The following is an 11,883-nucleotide window of genomic DNA, read 5'->3' as shown; positions in this document are numbered from 1 at the left end:
CAATTAAAATAGGAAGTACAAAAGTGCGAGATGTTAAGTACATAAAAATGTTAAAATTGAAATGATCAAAAGGAGCTAAGTGAGAAAAGTTGATAGTCTTTGTAAACCAAGAATAAAAACTTAAGATAATAAATATAAACAGAGGAGAATATAAAACAGTAGAGATTTAAATTTTTTATAGGGATAAGTTCAAGAAATATGATAAGCCATGATGCTTATGACAGAGATGGGGTTTTTTTTTTTTGATGAGGGTTACAATGAAGATTATGAAGATTGAACATCCGAAGTACTGGAGTAGTGTTTTCTTATATCAAATGTTATCTAATTCCTTTTGAAGAGCAGTAAGATCAAAGGATCATTTATATATGGCATATATGGCCATGGCACATTAGGCAAGCAAAGTGAACAATGTCTAAAAAGCAAAAGGAAGGATAGACAATAGATTCTCTCCAAAGATCTGCAATGTATTTTGTCTGTTTCAATATAGTTCAACTTTACGAGGAAACCAGATGGACTTGATTCCATACCAGCCTGTTCAAATCTGTGAATTTCAGTCTTAACATTTCCACTAAATCACTTTACACTTATCAGATTGGTGAGAAAGAGAGAGAATTTAAAGCAATGATATTTATTGCTGTCAGGGATATGGATAACAAATTTCTCTCATCCACTGTTGATATCTTAGTGGAAGAAAATCTGGCAAGTTAAAAATTAATATACCTTTCTGTGGCAGACACTGCAAGTTGCCTAGCCAATAAAGAAAACCATTGCTAGCTTTTCACTGGGAACTTATGAACAATAACAAATGGCTCATCCAGGGCTACTATGGCGGGTGGGGGAGCTCCTGTTATGAAGCCCATTTGAAACGGAAATCTCATAGAAATAAATTCCATAAGAAGAGATGAAACACTTATATTAGTCTCTAGGTATAATATTTTAAAGTCCTATCTGAAAGACAATTTACTTTGTCGAACTACATATTTTAGGCACTGGTGTATGATTAATTCATTGATTCACGTATTCATTCAAATACTTATTGAACAGCTACTACCTGAAAAGTACTGTGCTAAACCCTTGGAAGTATCGAAATAACAATCGTTATAATTATGATTATAATAACCAACATATATTGAGTCTTTGTTATATACTCAGCCCTTCACATAAACGAATTTAATCCTTACAGCAACACTAAGTGATATGTGTTTTTATCCTCATTTGTCAGATGAGGAAACCGAGGCACAAATAGTACAGTGTCAATGAAAGAAACCTATAGAAAAAGTTTGTAAGAGATTTTAGAGTTTACTTGAGCTGAACTGAAGACATGCCCAATATCAAGATCTCAAAGGATTAAGAAATTGCTCCAGAAAATGGCAATTTTGTAGTTCTCTTTATACATTTAGAATCAAAGTCAAAAACGTAGGAAGGTTACATGAACTCCATGGGTGGTAGATGAAGTGGGAGAAAGCAAAATGGGGAAATCTCTAGCATTGGATAAAAAGTAAAATGGAGTGATATATACTTCTTTTACATTGGTGGGCACAGGGTACTTAACATTTAACATTTACAGTAAATAGACAGTATGCAAGCAACAAGATAACAATGAGAAGTTTGGGGGTCACCATGCTCTGGTTATGTCTCCAAGGGAATTGGAAAAGATTAGTATTTCGAAGGTGCATTATCCTAGATGCATAAGAACAATGGACAGGGCTCTCCGAAGGCAAAGATTAACCTTTTACTAAGGAAGCTATAGGCCAGGAATGTGACTACCCACCATGACCTGCCCAGTTAGGAATCTGTGATCACATCACCTTGTGAGGTTACTTTCGGTCAATGGATTTGTCAGATTTATTATGGAGCCCCTTTTTCCTCCACAGTTGTATGCTTTTTAATAAACCAATAATAGTAACTAAAGTATTTTCCTGAATTCTGTTAGCTGTCTTTGCAAATTATCAAACCCAAGAGGGGGGTCATAGGAACCTTCGATTTATATAGCCGATTGGTCAGAAGAACAAGTGATAACCTGGGACTTGTAATTGGCATCTGAAGTGAAGGACAGTCTTATGGGACTGAGCCCTTAAACTGTGGGGTTTTTACTAACTCTTGGCAGTTAGTGTCAGAATCGAGTTAAACTGTGGGAAACCCAGTTGTTGTCCATCAAAAATTAGAGAATAGCTTGGTGTGAAGAACTCAATACATTTAATGTGAGAAAAACCCACAGAATTGTTCAGAGTAGAACAGAAAGAAATCAGTTCCTTTTATAGTAATTGCGAAATGGGCCAGGTAATGAGCAAAATGTGCCAGGTATAGGACATGAGACAGTGGTGGGGTCAATATGACTGAAAAACTCACTTGCCAAAAGGCATTCAAACTGAGATAGATTAGATAGGCAGAATCAACAATAAATATTGTGTAAGCCAAACACAACATGTTTGGAGTTTAATCTGCCCCTTAAACTCCTAAATTTACAGAGACTTAAATACATACAATATAGAAAAAAAATTAAGATTGTAGGTTTTCTCCATACCACCAAGCAATTAACTCAATTCTTCTTGGACACTGACCAACACTGACTGGGTGTCCCATAAATTTAATCAATTTTGACACTATCTACCTGGAAATAGTGTCAGATCCCACAGGTTAAGGGTTCAGTCCCACAAGACTGCCCGCACTTCAGATGCCAAACCCAAGTCTTGGTTATACCTGTGTTTGACCAACTCCCTAAAGATCAAAGTTTCTCATGACCCCCTCCTTGGATTTGATTAATTTTCTAGAACAGTTCACAGAATTCAGGAAACCAGTCTACTTAATGTAGGGAGGAGGCAAGAGAGCTAAAATGTTAAATAAAGCTATATTCAGAGACTGCAGTATGCTGAATAACCCTATGGCCAGACCAGGAGGAAACCTGCAGAACAAAGGAAGATTTCTGCTGGGGTTACAAACAAACCATTTACCTACCATGAAGGGAAAACAGGAAAACAGAGTCTTTAAGTCACACCCTATGCAAAATGAAATCATTCACTCCCTATGGCTAAATCCATGAAGAACCTAAGGATCAAACACTGGGAATTGCTAACAGGTCTTTCATGCTACATATTCTCTCCCTTTCTCATTACATACTTTAATCCTTTCACACTGTATGCCCATACCATCAAAGGAAAATGGGTAAACAAAGTCTTTAAACTGTAATTCACAGAAACTAAGAATGATATATAAACTAAATTCCCCAAACACTTGGGCTTTTTTTCTTGTTTTTGCTTCTTGCCTTGGCTCTTTGTCTTTGCTTTTCTGTCCCTGTCTTTTCTCTGTACTTCTTTAATAAACTTTTTTAAAAAACTCTAACTCTGGCATGCATTTGAATTCTTTCCTACACTTAGTCAGGAACCCTCTTAGTGCAGGGCTGAGCTGCCCACACTCTAGGGAATTTGCCTTGTCCTGCATCATACTCACTAGATTACCAGTTTAATACAAAAGATATTAAAGGATATCAGTGAATAGCCAGATGAAGAGATACATAAGGTAAGGTCCCAAACAAAAGAGCTTTCGTCCCCATGGACTTTGGGGCCCAGTTTGTGGATGTGTCTTCATTCACCAACATGGATGCTCTCTGAACTCCCTTTTTGGGGGTTTTCATGGAGGCTCAATTACATAGGCATGATTGATTAAATCATTGGCCATTAAACCCCCTGTTCTCCTCAATCTGGAGGTCAGGGGGTGGGACTGAAAGTTTCAACCAAAGTAATAACGGTTGGTTGCCCTGGCAACCAGACCTCATCCTTAAATTACCTAAGGGCTTTCCAAAAGTCACCTCATTAACATAACAAAAGACACCATTTCAGCTCTCCACACTTAGAAAATCCCAAGAATTTTTGGAGCTTTGTGCAGGAAAATTGGATGAAGACCAAATATATATTTCTCATTATAAATTCCAATACCACAGGTATAATGAAAAACACCTTACCATTCAGCAAGGAATGTACCCTTTTGCAGAGAATGCTGTGAAATATTGGCTCTTAGACTTGGTCAGGCCCCTTCTCCCTCCCCACCCCACCATCAAACACATATCCTACCATTGATAGGAGATGTTTGTGGGCTGGGTTATTTTTGTAAAATGATAAGGTCTCGAGAATTCTAAATGAGCACTTTACTGTGGAATTGATTTTTAAACCAAATGAGGCATTAAAACATTTGAGGGACAAGCATTTGTCTTTGAGCTTGAAGCTTATGTTTTCCAAGATAAATATTTTCCTTTTTAGGAAATAATGATGTGACCCACGCCAACTAGAGCCTGCTTCTTTTGTGCCTAAGGATATTCATAAAGTCACTTACTTCTTTAAGAAAATGATACACATCTACAGAAAATGTATTATCTTAATAACCACTGATAGAGGTGATAATACTTTAACCCTCAAAACTCCCCCTGGAATCTCCTAAATATGAGACTTATCACACATGCATCATCCATGCAGCACTGCAGGGCACAATAAAAATTAAGATTTGCACTGAAAATCAATCTTCTTTAGTTACACATCTAACCTAAGCACTATGGCAACAGAATGTAATATTAAAGTAGGTCATGAATTTCAACTGGAATGGCTTAGATGATACAAAAGCTCAGTTGTAATTTGTTGCTCACCTCTTAGAGTTTTTACTTAAAAATTCTTCTATTTAAAAATTCTTCTAGTTCACATGTCCCAACAATAACTCAGTAGATAAAAATCATAAGACCAAATTCTAGAACGATGTATTCAATCTCAGTATTTATTTCATTTGCTTTGCCAATTAACTAGTAGTGTTCATTTCCATACATCTCATATATAGAAAAGGAAGGAAATTCTATGTAAAAGGAATAGCTATACAAGTCCACAGTCAGGCAATAGCACGGTATGTGATTTCAGATTATTTTGGGAGACAGTCAAAACCAGACACAATAAAAGGCTAAAAAATAGGAGGATGTGCTTCTATCAATATAAGGTCAATGAAATCATCAATGGTCTCCTAGGAACCTAGCTGGACACCGACGCCAGCCTCGGCTATTTTTATCCAGGAAACAAAATAAAATTAAGTTGTAATTCCTTCTACAGTACTTTCTGATAGCATCTTCCTTTGTCTCTGGGTTAGATATGCCCTTCTGTCTTACTAATCCATATTTTTTATTCTGACACTAACCACCTCCTCTAGGACCTTTGTGTACTAAATATCCTTTGCTCTTTTCCCTTTCTTCCATGAATAACACTTATGGGTCTTTAGAGTCTGAAAGATCTGTCTGTTTTATCTACTGGAGTAATAGCTGTGTGATCTTGGGAAAATTACTCACCTTCTCCGAGCCTCGCTTTCCTCCCAACGTTGCTATGCACAATAAATGAAACAAATAATGTGAGGCCCTAGCAAATAATGTGCCTGGAACAGAGCAAGCTCTCAATAATGGTAGTTCTTCTCTCTTTTCTCTTGATGTGTTGCCTCCTGCTCAATTTATTAACCTTCTCAATTTTCTAATTTCCAGTGCACAGATGTGCGTGCACACACACACAAGTGTGCACACTTTTTCTCCACTCTGCGACATATTTAAACTTCCCATCTGCCCTTCACTGCAAAAAAAAAAAAAAAAGAAAGAAAAGAGTCTGCTGGGACTCACTCGGCTTCTCACTTCCCACTTGCTACTAACCACAGGGGAACCTGAATTCTACCCCTGCCTCTCTTCTGAATCTGCTCCAGAAACAGCCTACTAAATTGCTAACCAACATTTTCCCCTCAGTTTTTGACTACTTTTAACACCATTGAACATCTCCTGCACTGGAAAGTTTCTATTTTCTGGTCTCCAATGCAACTGGAGGATTCTCCTCCCACTTTTCGGATATTCCTTCTCTGGCCCTGCACCGACCACTGTCCCTCACTGCTTCTTGGAGTAGCTTGCCCACTCATGCCTACACGAAAGAGTCAAGGGGTAAAAGTGTGGTGGCTGCCACCAGAGACCTCAAGAATTAGTACCAGATTGGTAATAATTTTGGAAAAATCGAGATAACTTTTCCAGGTAAGTCTTAAACTCAGTGTTGCTCCCTAACCAGCAAAAACGGAGGTGATCTTTATTTATTTACTTTTTTGTTTGTTTTTTAGGCAAGGCAACCCTTGGTTGACCTCACAGATTGCAAGGACCTTGTCAGCTTACGATCTCTTATTTTTTAATTTTTTTATCCCTATTGTACCTGGACTTTCTAAGTGGTCTCCCATCCAAGCACTAACCAGGCCCGACCTTGCTTAGCTTCTGAGATCAGACGGGATTGGGCTTGTTCAGGGTAGCATGGCCATAGACAGATGTGATCTTTAAACTGCTTCATAGCCCAGCAACACTGAACGAAATAAGAAACAACTGGAAAACGTACCCATAACTTCACAGCAAACACCTTAGAAAACAACCTTATCTTTTTTTTCTACACAGATCTATGCAGGAGCTGGAAGGAGCAAACATATCTATAACCCCATATAACTGCCAATCGCTGTGTATTTAGAGTCTGAGCTCCAATCAATTATAGATAAGTAGAGCTTTTTCTACAATTAATTTTAAAACCTTTGATCCCAAGAAGTCTTCATTCTGTTGTACATTAGCTATTCATCTCATACAAAGGAACATCAAGAAATGGTACAAAATCAGATAATGAACAAAAAAAACTTTTCTGAAACTTTTCCCTTACCACCCTTTGACAAGGGTTTCACTGGTTCTCAACTAAGAAGGCATTAGAGTTAATAAAAAAATCATGGTATATATTACCACGGTTTGTCAAATACATATTCGTTAACAGCATAAGCCCTAGAGCAAAATTACCTTGGTTCAAATTCCACTTCAACCACTTATTATTGGTTGTGTGAATTTGAGTAAGTTATTTCATCTCTCTCTAACACTCTATTCTGCTAATCTATTAATTGAAGGAAATGATGTTACTTTTTCCATTGGGATTTTGAAAAGATCAAATGAGAAAATGTACATGAAGTACTTAGCACAGTGCAGGACTTGTGGTTTGCTTTCAAAATACGTTATGTAAACATCTATTTTTCTTTTGCTGTATTTCCAAATTTACTTCCTACATTTGTGAGAACGTCTGCTTTAATTATTTCTAAATAAACAAACATTGTGTGCGTGTGTGGTGTGTGTGTGTGTTATATGCACGTGCGCACACGCCTAGCTGAATCGAGCGATAAAGCAGGGGAACTTGGCTGTAATAAGACAGAGTCACACCCGGTGAAAGTTTACAAAACCTCAGTCTGCCTAGAGTAGAAATGGACCCCCATCTACTACTTTCCCTGGAAAAGACAGAGGGGACTTCAGGCCCTGATTTGAGAAAGGAGAGGTGTCAGATACGCTATATTAAAAGAGTGGGAATGAGGTACAGTTGCTTTTTCAAACCTCTTCTCCACCAGTGTAACATTTTTGTCGTATTATGATTATAAAAGAATTCTAATCCTGAAAGTTGGAAAACACAAACACATGTGAAGAAGAAATAAAAATTAACTATGATCTTATAACTCAAAGATAACTATCAGAGGTAACAAAGATATTTGAAACAATTTCTTTAGTCATTTCCTATGCATCTATTTGCACATCTATAATTAACATAATTGAGATCAGTGCTATATACAGTTTTGTCTACCTTACCAATTGTTCTGTTATGAGCATTTTTTCAATGTCACTGAAATGTCTTCAAAACATTCTTTCTAATGGCTATAAAATTGCCTTTTGGATGAATGTACTACAATTTATGTATTTATATTTATAACTCTTATTATTTCTAATCACAAAATAATTACATGTCCACTTATAAAATTAGAAAATGTAATATATAAATCATCCATAATCTTATCACTCAGATTATAACCACTGTTTATATTTTGATATATTTCCTGCTAGTGTTTTCTATGACTATTACAAACTGAAAATAATTGAGGTCATATATTACAAGTATTTTGCTATGTCATCAAAAGTGCTTTCAAAACATTTTTAGTGCCTGTAAATGTTAAATAATATATGTCTGATCTCATTCTCTTGCTGGTAGTAGGAAGAAGTTTCTAGCAAATAAGGACAGAAAATGCCCAGAAAGGGAGGGAAAAGGCTTGGATAAGACCACACCCTCTAAATCAGGAGGTTCTCAGGAAACAGTTCAGACTTACTTGGCATGCATGCAAAACCAAGTGGTTCTTTGCAAATGCCAGGTCACCAAACTAAGGGAGGGTAACTGAGTTAGATCTCCTTCAGTTACGAATGGCAGAGCTCTTTCTCAAACAATCTTAAGAAAATATCAACAACAGAAAAAAATTAAAATGGAAATTAGAGAAGGGGAGGGAAGAAAGGGAGACACTTATTAACTGAGGTTAAAAAAAAAAAGTTTCGCCTCTATGAATCCAGAGGCTCGAACTATGTCTTTAGGACTTTCTTATTCGTTTTCTCTCATCCCTACTCATCTGTGTTGGCACCATTTCCTCTAATGTGGACAATATGGTTACTTCCCTGAAAGAACTGCTCATATGACTCTCTGGCTTACAGCTGTTCTTCCCAGAGATGGAGATAGTAGGTTCCCCGATGGCTTCTGAAGAAAATTTCTAGTGGGCATTCTGGTTGCCTACGCTGAACCAGTCACTGTGGTCACGGGGAGAGAGTATCTAAACAGGTGTCTGGGGACCACACTTAGAATGATGCACGAGGGACAGCTCCACTGGACTGCATGGCAGAAGTGGAGTTCTCCAAACAAAGAAGAAATGCTGGCAGAGTCACGTCCAAGCAGGTAAGAGGTCGACAGTCGTATCATCACAAGCAGCAGGTCGTGAAAGGGCAGAGAGGAGCAGGTGGGAGTAATTCTAGGCCTGAGAAACCAGGTACATCCTACACATTCGGGAGGCAGGAGGCAGGAGCTGGAGGTGTAGTAGTCCCCAGCGAGGATGAGGAATATGAATGCACCTTCATTTATTTAATCATTCCCATAGCGTTAATCATTTAGATTATTCTAGCTTCCTTTTTTACCAGTTACTCTGCTAAGAAGTATTCTTTTTTATTTATTTTATAAATAATATTTATTTGCTTATGATTATAAAATAAACATATGTTCATGATAAAATGCAGAAGATAAATAAATACATATATTTCTACTATCCATGGGTACCAAATTGTGTGCATGTGTTGCGTGTATGCACACATGTACATATTTATATACATACAAAAAAACTGATACCATACTTCAAATAGAATTTTCACACTTGTTTTTTAGTTAAAACTAAATTAGAAACACTTTATGTCATTACATATTCTTTGATATCAGAATTCTGACAGATATATATTATTTCATTATATAACTTACCAAAAAATTTTAGCCATTTCTTGATTTGAGGACATTTAGATCATATTTATTTTTTCACTATTGTAAGTAAATCAAAATTGAGTATAAATATTTGCCTTCATCTCTGATTATTTCTTTGATATAAACTCCTAGAAGTGGAGCTACTGGGCCAAAGCGTGTGCTTTAATGAGCACAAGTCACACAGACTGGCCTGTCAACTACATCAAGGTTTAAGGTGAGGGGAAATGACTATATTCTATAAGGCCCAAGACAATCAGAATGGGGATGGTGGGAAGTCAAGAAGAATTAACTTGATCATGAAGGCTATAATATAACACTGGTCTCAGAGAGAAAAGACAGTATTTGTTTAGATTGCCATTCAACAGATCAAATTTTAACATAGACAAATCTGGGGTTTCACATTTTGATTTACAAAGTTGTCCCTAGCTGACCGACCTGCAGGAAAACAAGTCCTTCCTCGTCCCTTACCTCCACTTCTACTCTAGGTTGAGTCCCTTCTGCCCCCAGCTACTCAAGCTGTCCCCAGAGAAAATTATATCCAACTACCAATGAATGTAAAACAGAGTGGAAATGTTCTATGGTCTTTTTTCACACGGCAGTCAGAGGAGAAGAACCACGCAACCCAGAGGACCCAAAAACTCTGCTCTGTGGGAAGTGAGGAAGACTGGGAGGGGGAATGAACACTGAGTTCTCCAGAATCCTAGAGTGGCCTGGCATAGCTGGCTATTAGGAATGGGAATCCTGACGGTCACAGTCACCTACAGCTGGAGTGGGGGGAGAGGGGAGGCAGAGAGGGACCACTGCATGGACCAGAGTGAGTAGGAGAAATTTTTAGTGGCTGCCGAAAATATAGAGCTTTGGAGAAAAAGCTCTGGCCAAGGAGGGTTGTCGTGTGTCTAGTCTGGCTCTTTAAAAACACCAAGAACAAAGATATGTATTAATCTTCAAGACTTCAAAAGACAGACTCATGTTTCTTTCAAATGTACTCTATACAGAGACCGGGCCACATGAAACCTAGAAATAACTTTTAAAAGTAACCAAAATGTGAACCACCATATTCTCTGTAGAGAGAGGCACTCACTCTGTTTCACACAGGATCTGTAGAATTTACTCACTCCACTTTTCTTTCCTCTGGTCCTCCATCCCAATGTTTAATATTTTTCTATTTTATGATTGAATTAACTCGCCATGTGGTTGTGGAAAAGGCATTCTGAGGTAAGTTCTTCTGGTCTTACCTCCGCTCTATAATTTTCTTTCCTCGTTTTACCACATGCTCCTGATTAATCTTGGCTTATTATTATGGGGAGGGTCTTGTCCTTATCTACCCCACAGCCTTGGTCCAGAGCCCTATACCTAATGCTGCAGTATACATCCTTACTAATTATAGTGAGGGCAAAGAGAAACTTTTCCATTATTAAAGAAATCTACTTTGTTTTCATTTATTCATCAAATCGACAAACATGGATTGAGGATTTAATACAGATAAAACTCATTTCTTCGGTCTATTGTACAAACTGCTTTTCTGTTCTCCCTCAAGAATGTGACTTTTCATCTGTTGATCATTTAAAAATTGGCTCAAAGCAAAGCACACGGTGGAATAAAGAAGAAAGAGTTTCTTCCTGATAAAGGCAGGCTTCTATTGTGAAAGGGCAGAAGCAGTCAGGCGGTGTTCTCTATTTCTAAAGAGCAAAGCACCCATTTTGTATTGAGATGGTTAAAATTCTTTAATCAAGAAGTGCTTTGGCCTGATAATTAAGGTATGTACTTGATTTAGTTTATCTTATCTGAGGATGAAAGGAGGAAAGAAATGTGGTTTGAGAAGGGAGGAGGCCTTAGGACACTAGCCACGAGATCAAAAAAAAAGTGTCTCTGAGTCAAAACATGCCAGAACAGCCTCCTCAAAGGAACAGGGTGGTGAAGAAAAACGAACAGGAATTTTAGGAGTTAACCCTGTGTGAGCGCTTCGCTTACTAAGTAAGAAGTTGGATGGAGCAGAAGGAAGATAATAGAAGAGTTTGTGGTCTTGAGCTAATTCTTAGTGTCTTCTTTCAGCACATTGGTTTTCTGCCTCTACCCTGGTACAGTCAGACCCCTTTCTCTGCCAGTCTGTCAGGCCACATGGGAGCAAGTACTTGTCACCAATGAGGGCGTTAGGGATTATCGTAGGGTAGAGAGGGCTTGAGTGACTAATCCTTCAGCTTTTCCCAGGACTAAGTTTCAGCGCTGACAGTCCTGCATCTGGGGCGATCTCTCAGTTCCTTGCCAAACTGAAGGGTCGGTTATTCCACTCACCAACTTGAAGTGGACTTACGGAAAATTCAAGTATTTATGGACTCACTTAGACACACTATTTTTTCACAACTTCAAAATGTTAAGACTGCGTCTAACAAATACCAAGTCACTCAGTTATAAGACCAAAAAGGCCACGAGAATGGGATAGACTGAATGTGGGAAGTGGGGGGCGGATCTCAGTCTGCGGAACAGATTTGTAAACATCTCACTGCAAATACAATTTTGGGGAGGCAAACAGGCAAAAAATAGAGAA

Source organism: Pteropus alecto, unplaced genomic scaffold, assembly GCF_000325575.1.
Source record: "Pteropus alecto unplaced genomic scaffold, ASM32557v1 scaffold81, whole genome shotgun sequence".
Taxonomy (NCBI): Eukaryota; Metazoa; Chordata; class Mammalia; order Chiroptera; family Pteropodidae; genus Pteropus; species Pteropus alecto.
The sequence above is the reverse complement of the archived record's forward strand: the minus strand, read 5'-3'. Positions refer to the sequence as shown.